Here is a 9,795-nt window from a genome sequence, read left to right as displayed (position 1 = left end):
AAAATGTTGGGGGAGGTTGTGGAGAAATCAAAACCCCTATCCGTATCTAGTGGGAATGAAAAATGGTACAGCTGCTGTGGAAAAAATTTGGTGGTTACTCAAAAAGTTAAATATAGAGCTGCCATTTGACCAAGCAATTCCACTTTTAGGTATATACTCAGCAGACTTGAAAGGAGTAAGGTAAACAGGCACATGTACGCCAATGTTCATTGCAGCACTACTTACAGTAGTCAAAAAGTGGAAACAACCCAAATGTTCCATCATCTCATGCATGGATAAACAAAATGTGGTATACACATACAATGGAATGTTACTGTCTTAGTTTGGGTTCTCTAGAGGAGCAAAACCAGTGAAACATATATATGAAACATGTATATATATGTTTATGTATATACTTGTATATATATGTTTCACTGGTTTTATATATATATATTGAGAGAGAGATTTAATTAAAGGAAATGGCACATGCAATTGTAGGGGCTGGCAAATCCCAAATTTGTAGCCTAGGCAGTAGGGTGGAAAAGTCTGCTGGCTCATGGGAGCGCAGGAGCTGATGAATCCAAAATTTCTAGGTCAGGTGGCAGGCCTGAGGCTTCTGAAGGCTTATGTCCCAGGAACTATAGGTCAGGCGAGGAGAAGAATACAGGGTTGAGAGAGCACAAGCTTTGCCAGAACATCCATTTACATACTAGAGGCAGGCCACCCTTCCCAATAAATGCCCTTTCCAACTAATTGGCTGATCACACCAGATTACATCATGGAAAGTAATTATATTACATTATGGAAGTGGTGTGTATCTGCGAAATCACTGAGAATCATAGCCTAGCCAAGTTAACACGTAACATTAACCATCACAGTTACTTATCCATAAAGATAAATGAAGTTCTGATACATGTTACAAAGTGGATTAACACTGAAAATATTGTGTTAAGTGAAGTCAATCAATCACAAAAAGACAAATATTGTATGATCTTACCAACATGAAATGCCTTGCTGTTGTTGCTGTTAGGTGCTGTCGAGTCAGTTCCCACTCATAGCGACCCTATGTACAACAGAACGAAACACTGTTCGGTCCTGGGCCATCCTCACAATCACTGTTATGCTTAAACCTATTGTTGCAGCCACTGTGTCAATTCAACTCATTGAGGGTCTTCCTCTTTTTCGCTGACCCTCTACTTTAACAAGCATGATGTCCTTCTCCAGGGACTGATCCCCCCCGATAACATGTTCAAAGTATGTGAAATGTAGTCTCACCATCCTTGCTTCTAAGAAGCATTCTGGTTGCACTTCTTCCAAGACAGATTTGTTTGTTCTTTTGGCAGTCCATGGTATATTCAATATTCTTTGCCAACACCACAATTTAAAGGCATCAATTCTTCTTCCATCTTCCTTATTCATTGTCCAGCTTTCATATGCATATGAGGCAACTGAAAACACCATGGCTTAGGTTAGGCACATCTTTGCTTTTCTGCACTTTAAAGAGGTCTTTTGCAGCAGATTTGCTAATACAGTGCATCTTTTGATTTCTTGACAGCTCCTTCCATGGGTGTTGATTGTAGATCCAAGTAAAATGAAATCCTTGACAACTTCAGACTTTTCTCTGTTTATCACGATGTTACTTATTGGCCCAGTTGTGAGGATTTTTGTTTTCTTTATGTTGAGGTGTAATGCAAACTGAAGGCTATGGTCTTTGATCTTCATCAGTAAGTGCTACAAGTCCTCTTCACTTTCAGCAAGCAAGGTTGTGTCACCTGCATAACACAGGTTGTTAATGAGTTTTCCTCCAATCCTTATGCTCCATTCTTCTTCATATAGTCCAGTTTCTCAGATTATTTGCTCAGCATACAGATTGAGTAAGTATAGTGAAAAGCTACAATCCTGATGTACACCTTTTCTGATTTTAAACCACACAGTATCCCCTTGATCTATTCTAACAACTGCTTCTTGGTTTACGTACAGGATCCACATGAGCACAATTAAGTGTTCTGGAATTTTAGTTCTTCCAATATTATTCATAATTTGTTATGCTCTACGCAACTGAATGCCTTTGTGTAGTCGTAAAACACAGGTAAACATCTTTCTGGTGTTCTCTGCTTTCAGCCAGGATCCGTCTGACGTCAGCAATGGTATCCCTGGTTCCACGTCCTCTTCTCAATCTGGCTTGAATTTCTAGCAGTTCCGTGTGGATATACTGCTGCAGCCACTTTTGAATGATCTTCAGCAAGATTTTACTTGTGTGTGATATTAATGTATTATTCAATAATGTCCTCATTTGGTTGGATCACCTTTCTTGGGAATAGACATAAATATGGATCTTTTCCAGTCAGTTGGTCAGGTAGCTGTCTTCCAAATTTCTTGGCATAGACGAGTGAGCACTTCCAGTGCTGCATCATCCGTTTGTTGAAATATCTCAGTTGGTATTCCATCAATTCCTGGAGCCTTGTTTTTTGCCAATGCTTTCACTGCAGCTTGGACTTCTTCCTTCAGTACCGTTGGTTCCTGATCGTATGCTACCTGCTGAAATGGTTGAACATTGATCAATTCCTTTTGGTATAGTAACTCTGTATTTTCCTTCCATCTTCTTTTGATGCTTCCTTTGTCATTTAATATTTTCCTCGCAGAATCCTTCAGTATTGCAACTTGAGGCTTCAATTTTTTCTTTAGTTCTTTTATCTTAAGAAATGCCAAGTGTGTTCTTCCTTTTCAATTTTCTATCTCCAGGTTTTTGCATATGTCGTTATAATACTTTACTTTGTCTTCTCAAGCTACCCTTTGAAATCTTCTGTTCAGCTCTTTTACTTCATCATTTCTTCTTTTTGCTTTAGCTACACTATGTTCAAGAGCAAGTTTCAGAGTTTCTTCTGACATCCATTTTGGTCTTTTCTTTCTTTCCTGAATTTTTAATGACCTCTTGCTTTCTTCATGTATGATGTCCTTGATGTCATTCCACAACTCATCTGGTCTTCGGTCATTAGTATTCAATGTGTCAAGTCTATTCTTGAGATGGTCTCTAAATTCAGGTGGGATATACTCAAGGTCATACTTTGGCTCTCATGGATTTGTTCTAATTTTCTTCAGTTTCAACTTGAACTTGCATATGTGCAGTTGATGATCTGTTCTGCAGTCTGCCCCTGGCCTTGTTCTGACTGATGATATTGAGCTTTTCCATTGTCTCTCTCCAAAAATGTAGTTGATTTGATTCCCGTGTATTGTATCTGGCGAGATCCACGTGTATAGTGCCATTTATGTTAATGAAAAAAGGTATTTGCAATGAAGAAGTCATTGGTCTTGCAAAATTCTATCATGTGATCTCCAACATCATTTCTGCCACCAAGGCCATATTTTCCATCTACCAATCCTTCTTCTTAGTCTCCAATTTTTGCATCCAAATCACCAGTAATTATCAATGCATCATGATTGCATGTTTGATCAATTTACGACTACAGAAGTTGGTAAAAATCTTCAATTTCTTCATCTGTGGCCTTAGTAGTGAAATGTCGAGAACAGGCAAATGTACAGATAAAAGAGTTTAATTTTAATAGTGATTACCAGGTACAACAGGGAGGGAGAAAGGGAAAATTATTGTTTCAGGATGCATTGCATTTCTGATTTATGGTGTGGAAAATTTGGCAAAGGATATTGATGATGATCACATAATATGATTTATATAATTGGTGTCACTAAACTGTACACGTGAAAAATTTTGAATTGAAAAATTCTGCATTATCTATATTTTTACAACAATAAAAAATATATACATATCCCTCCCAAATACCCAGAGAAAAATGATATATTACCTACATAATAGCAGATTTTCCATCTGAAACCATAGAGACAAGGAGTAATTGGGACATTTTGCAAGTGGTGAAAGAAAAAAACTGCCAACTTTAATATCTGTACCCAGTAAAATGGTACCACTGGAAAGAGGGGAAAATAAAGCCATTCTCTGATGAAGGAAAGCTAACAGAACTTGTGGTGAGCAGACCTACTCTTCAACAATGACTAAAGGAATCCTATCAAACACAAAGACCAACATAACAACAAAGGTTGTGTCCTCCAAAAAAGAAAGAACAACAGAATGCATAAAAATAGAAGCAAATAGAGTATCCTTCACCTTTTTTCAACAGCATAAACAACGACTATACACATGGACCTTGCTGGACAAGAATACATAGGAATCAAACTGACTACGTCTCTGGAGAGACTATGGAGAAGCTCAATATCATCATCAATCTCACTATCAAAAGACCAGGGGCCAACTGCTGAACAGGCCATCAATTGCTCATATGCAAGTTCAAGTTGAAACAGAAGAAAATTAGAACAAGTCCACAAGAGCCAAAGTACGACCTTGAATACATCCCACCTGAATTTAGAGACCATCTCAAGAATAGATTTGACCCATTGAACACTAATGACCAAAGACCAGAATAGATGTGGAATGACATCAAAGACATCCTACATGAAGAAAGCAAAACGTCATTAAAAAGACAAGAAATAAAGAAAAGACCAAAGTGGATGTCAGAAGAAACTCTGAAACTTGCTCTTGAATGTAGAGTACCTAAAGCAAAAGGAAGAAATGATGAAGTAAAAGAGCTGAACAGAAGATTTCAAAGGGTAACTTGAGAAGACAAAGTAAAGTATTAAAATGAAATATGCAAAGACCTGGAGTTAGAAAACCAAACGAGAAGAACATGGTTGCCATTTCTCAAACTGAAAAAAATGAATAAAAAATTCAAGCCTCCAGTTGAAATATTGAAGGATTCTATGGGCAAATTTGACTGATGTAGGAAGCATCAAAAGATGATGGAAGGAATACAGAGTCAATGTACCAAAAAGAATTGGTCAACGTTCAACCATTTTGGGAGAGGCACATGATCAAGAACCAGTGGTACTGAAGGACAAAGTCCAAGCTGCAATGAAAGCATTGGCATAAACCAAGGCTGCGGGAACTGACAGAATACTAATTGAGATGTTTCAACAAGGGAATGCAACTCTGGAAATGCTCACTTATCTATGCTAAGAAATTGGAAGACAGCTATCTTACCAACTGACTGAAAGAGATCCATCTGTGTGCCCATTCCAAAGGTGATCCAACAGAGTGTGCAAATTATGGAACAATATCATTAATGTTACAGGCAAGTAAAATTTTTCTGAAGATAATTCAAAAATTGTTGCAGCAATACATTGACAGAGAACTGCCAGAAATTCAAGCCAGATTCAGAAGAGGACATGGAATGAGGAATATTATAGCTAATATCAGATAGATCTTGGCTGTAAGCAAAGAATACCAGAAAGATGTTTACCTGTGTTTTTTTGACTATGGAAAGTCATATGTGTGGTTTATAACAAATTATGGATAATACTGCAAGGATTAGAATTCCAGAATACTTAATTGTGCTCATGTGGATCCTGTACATAAACCAAGAGGCAGTTGTTAGAATAGAACAAGGGGATACTGTGTGATTTAAAATCAGAAAAGGTGTGCATTAGGGTTCACCATACTTATTCAATCTGATGCTGAGCAAATAATCCAAGAAGCTGGGCTATATGAAGAAGAATGGGGCATCAGAATTTCAGGGAGACTAACGACTTATAAAGTGCAGATGACACAACCTTCCTTGCTGAAATTGAAGAGAACTTGAAGCACTTACTGATGAAGTTCAAAGACTACAGCCCTCAGTATGGATTACACCTCAACATAAAGAAAACAAAATCCTCACAATTGCACCAATAAGCAACATCATAATGAATGGAGAAAAGCTTTAAGTTGTCAAGGATTTCATTTTACTTTGATCCACAGTCAACACCCATGGAAGCAGCAGTCAAGAAATCAAATGATGTGTTGCATTGGGCAAATCTTCTGCAAAAGACCTCTTCAAAGTGTTAAAAAAGCAAAGATGTCACTTTGAGGACTAAGGTGTGCCTGACCCAAGCCATAGTATTTTCAGTTGCCTCATATGCATGTGAAATCTGGACAATGAATAAGGAAGACTGAAGAAGAATTTACGCCTTTGAATTATGGTGTTGGAGAAGAATAATATATATACCATAGACTGTCAGAAGAATGAATAACTCTGTCTCAGAAGAAGTACACACATACTTTGGACATGTGAGAGAAGCCTCACATACTTTGGACGTGTTATCAGGAGGGACCAGTCCCTGAGGAAGAATATCATACTTAGTAAAGTAGAGGGTTTGAGAAAAAGAGTAAGACCCTCAATGAGATGGATTGACACAGTGGCTGCAACAATGGGCTCAAACATAGCAATGATTTTGAGGATGGCACAGGACTGGGCAGTGTTTCATTCTGTTGTATATAGGGTCATTATGAGTTGGAACTGAACCGAAGGCACTTAACAACAACAACAACAGCATGCCTGTGGTTATAATTCCTTTTGGCAATGGATTGTGTTTGTTATGTTACTGAGGCAAGAGTAGTGTAGGATGTGTCTTGAGTCTATCTCTTAGAAGATATAGAAGGAGCAGATTAAGCAAGCAGAGATGGGGGAAGATAGATGCCTAGCCACATGGAGATCTCCAAGGAACCAGGAAACAGAAACTAAAAATAGAAGAACCTTCCCCCAGAGCAGACGGAAAGAGAAAGCCTTCCCCTAGAGCTGGCACCCTAAATTCGGACTTCTCCTCTCCTAAGCTGTGAGAAAATAAATTTCTTGTGGTTAAAGCCATCCACTTGTGGTATTTCTGTTATAGTAGCAGTAGAAACAAGATAATATATAAATATAACTTCTCGAGAGGCCAGATGACCCATTTGTCTTAGACCTAGAGATGTCTCCAAGTTTCCAGGATCATTTCTCCTTGAGAAGTAAATATCTGGGGAGATAGTGTTCCAGAATTCCTCAGAGTCTAGTGGGGGCTGTAACATTTCACCCTCTCTAGAGAACAAGAGGAGATTTACTATTTTTTCTAATCACCGTAATTAACCAGACAAATAGCTACAGGTCTAATTCTTATGGTACGTGAAAAATATCAGGAGGCTATAGCTTTTGTTTGCAGAAGCATTGAGAAATGTAGGAAAGTTTTGTTTTCTAACATAAAAAGAGAGACACGAATCACCAGTGGAAGAAATAAAACAGGAGATAGCATTACAAATCCTGCAGTCATTAAGAGGATCGTAATGGAATATTATAAACAACTTTATGTTGACAAATTTGACAACTTAGAAGAAATAGACCAATTCCTCAAAAACCACAAACTACCAAAACGGAGTCAAGATGAAACTGATAACCTGAATAGTCCTATAACTCTTAAGGAAGTTGAATTTGTTATTTAAAAGCTACTGAAAAAAATTTTCAGGCGTAGGTGGTTTCATTGGTGAATTTTACCAACCATTCAAAAAAGAATGAACACAAACTTTATGCACTCTCTTCTGGAAGATAGAAGTGGAAGAAACACTTCCCAACTCCCAATTTTATGAGGCCAGTATTATCCTGACAACAAACACAAAGACAGCACACATACACACACAAAAAAAGAGAGAGAGAAGAAAAAGAAAACTACTGACCAACATCTCTCCTGAACTTACAAGCAAAAATACTCAATAAACTATTAATAGTCAATCAATCATGACAACATTAGGAATGGCAGAGTAAAGACCTCCAAAATCCCTCTCCTTCACAAAAGCAACAAGAATACTGGCAAAAATGGTCAAAATAAACTTTTCAGAATTCTGGAAATTAATCAAAGACTTGCAAAAATTTCAGGAGTATTAATTTAAGAAAACTCGCTTAAACTTTGTACAGTGAGATTTGTGGCATTTTACCTTGCTCTATACGCATCATCCTCTCCTCAGCTCTGTAGTAGCCTTGAAAGCCAAAATATTGCTATCATAGTAAAAACCATCAGTCTAGCAGGCAATTAAGGGGTCAGGATAAGACTGAAGCTGTTTCAAAGCCTCATTCTTAGAGAATTGCCATTATTTGACTGGTTTAACTGTTCCCTGGAAATTCCCACTTGTAAGGCTTATCTTTATTTGACATGACGTAGTTCACCCAGTGTGAACAACTTTTTCCCCAGGGGCATTTGTCAAAAGCAAAGGTAGAGGTGGAAATTGTCTTGTCAATTGTTGAAAGCATACCCCAATACACACATAGAGGCTCTTGTTAAAGACTCTGAGACTTATTGTTTCCGTATATTTAAGGAAATCTCTGTCCAATAAGTAGCTGACCATTAAGCTAACTAAACAGACACTTCAGTGTCTATACAGAAAAAGAATATAGGCTTTAAAGCAGAATTAGTTCAGGAAAGCAACTAAAAAAACAAATAACAACAACAAACAAACCCTGGAGAGAGGTAAGAAAATGATTTCCAGATTTGCCACATTATATTATTTAAAATGACCATTTTTTCAACACAACATTGAAAGAAAAGCAAAGAAACAAAGAAGTATGACCCATACCTAGAAAAAAAAGTCAATAGAAACTGTCCTTGAGGAAGCCTAGATGTTCAGCTTAGTACACAAAGACTTTCAATCAGCTATTTTAAATATATTCAAAGAAGTAAAGTATGAGAATGATGTCTTCCCTAATAGAGACTATCAATCAAGAGGCAGAAACTGAAGAAGAAGGAAGAGGAGGAGGAAGAGGAGGAGAAACCAAACAGAAATTTGGGAAGTAAAAAGTAAAGTAATTGAAGTGAAAACTTCACTAGAGTGCCTCAATAGTGTATTTGAGCAGGCAGAAGAAAGAACCAGTGAACTGGAAGATAGCAATTGAGATTATCCAGGCTAGTAAAAAGAAAGATAAAAGAATGAACAAAAATGAACAGAGACTCAGAGACTTCTGGAGTATCATCTAGCATAAGCATAATGAGAATCTCAGCAGGGGAGGTTTAAGAGAAAGAGAAGGGAAGAATATTTGAATACTATGGCTAAAAATTCCCAAATTTGATGAACAACATTAATCAGCACATACAAGAATCCCAACATATCCCAAATAGGGTAAACGTGAAAAGGTACACACCTAGATATATCATAATTAAATTATCAAAAGCCAAAAACAAACTCAAAATCTTGAAATCAGCAAAAGAGAAGCAATTCATCACATATCAGTAACTCAATAAGATCAACAGGTGATTTATCACTGCAAACCATCGAGGCCAGAATGCAGTGGAATGGCATCTTCAAAGTGCTGAAAGTGGTGCAGTTATATGAAGCTACACGTGTGATAAAATTCCATACAGTCTCACACACACACACACAAATGCACATACACAAACGAGTGCTTGTATTAACTGATGAAACATAAATAAGCTCTATGTTTGCAGCAATGTCAATTTCTGGTTTTGATTTAATTGTGCAAGATGTTAGCATTGGGGGAGGATGGGCGAAGGGTGCACGTGACCTCTCTGTAAAATGCTTTGGAATTTTCTGTGAATTTTTATTTAATTCAAAATTTAAAAATGTACATAAAAACCCTCTTAAGCTTATGACTACCAAGTAAAATATTAGCATTCTACAGTTAAGTCTCAAAGTTCCTGAAACAAATAATCATCAAAGCTAATGCCGGTAGTTGTAATTCAACTCTCCGTTTCTCAAAACCTTTAGAAGAAGGTAGTGTGTGTCACCATCAACGGATGTCAAGCTACTACTGTTACATTCCTGAGTCTGTTAATCTGTCCTAGAAATGTAGCATTACCTTAAGCAAACATTTGAATTTCTGTATAATTGAGAATCTTAAACTATTTTTCTTTTTTTTTTTAATATTTTATTGTACTTCAGCTGAAGGCTTACAGAACAGATAGTTTCTCAAGTAACAGTAACACACATGCTGTTTTATG

This window comes from Trichechus manatus, unplaced genomic scaffold (assembly GCF_000243295.1).
Source record: "Trichechus manatus latirostris isolate Lorelei unplaced genomic scaffold, TriManLat1.0 scaffold00150, whole genome shotgun sequence".
Classification (NCBI taxonomy): domain Eukaryota; kingdom Metazoa; phylum Chordata; class Mammalia; order Sirenia; family Trichechidae; genus Trichechus; species Trichechus manatus.
This window is presented reverse-complemented; position numbering follows the sequence as displayed.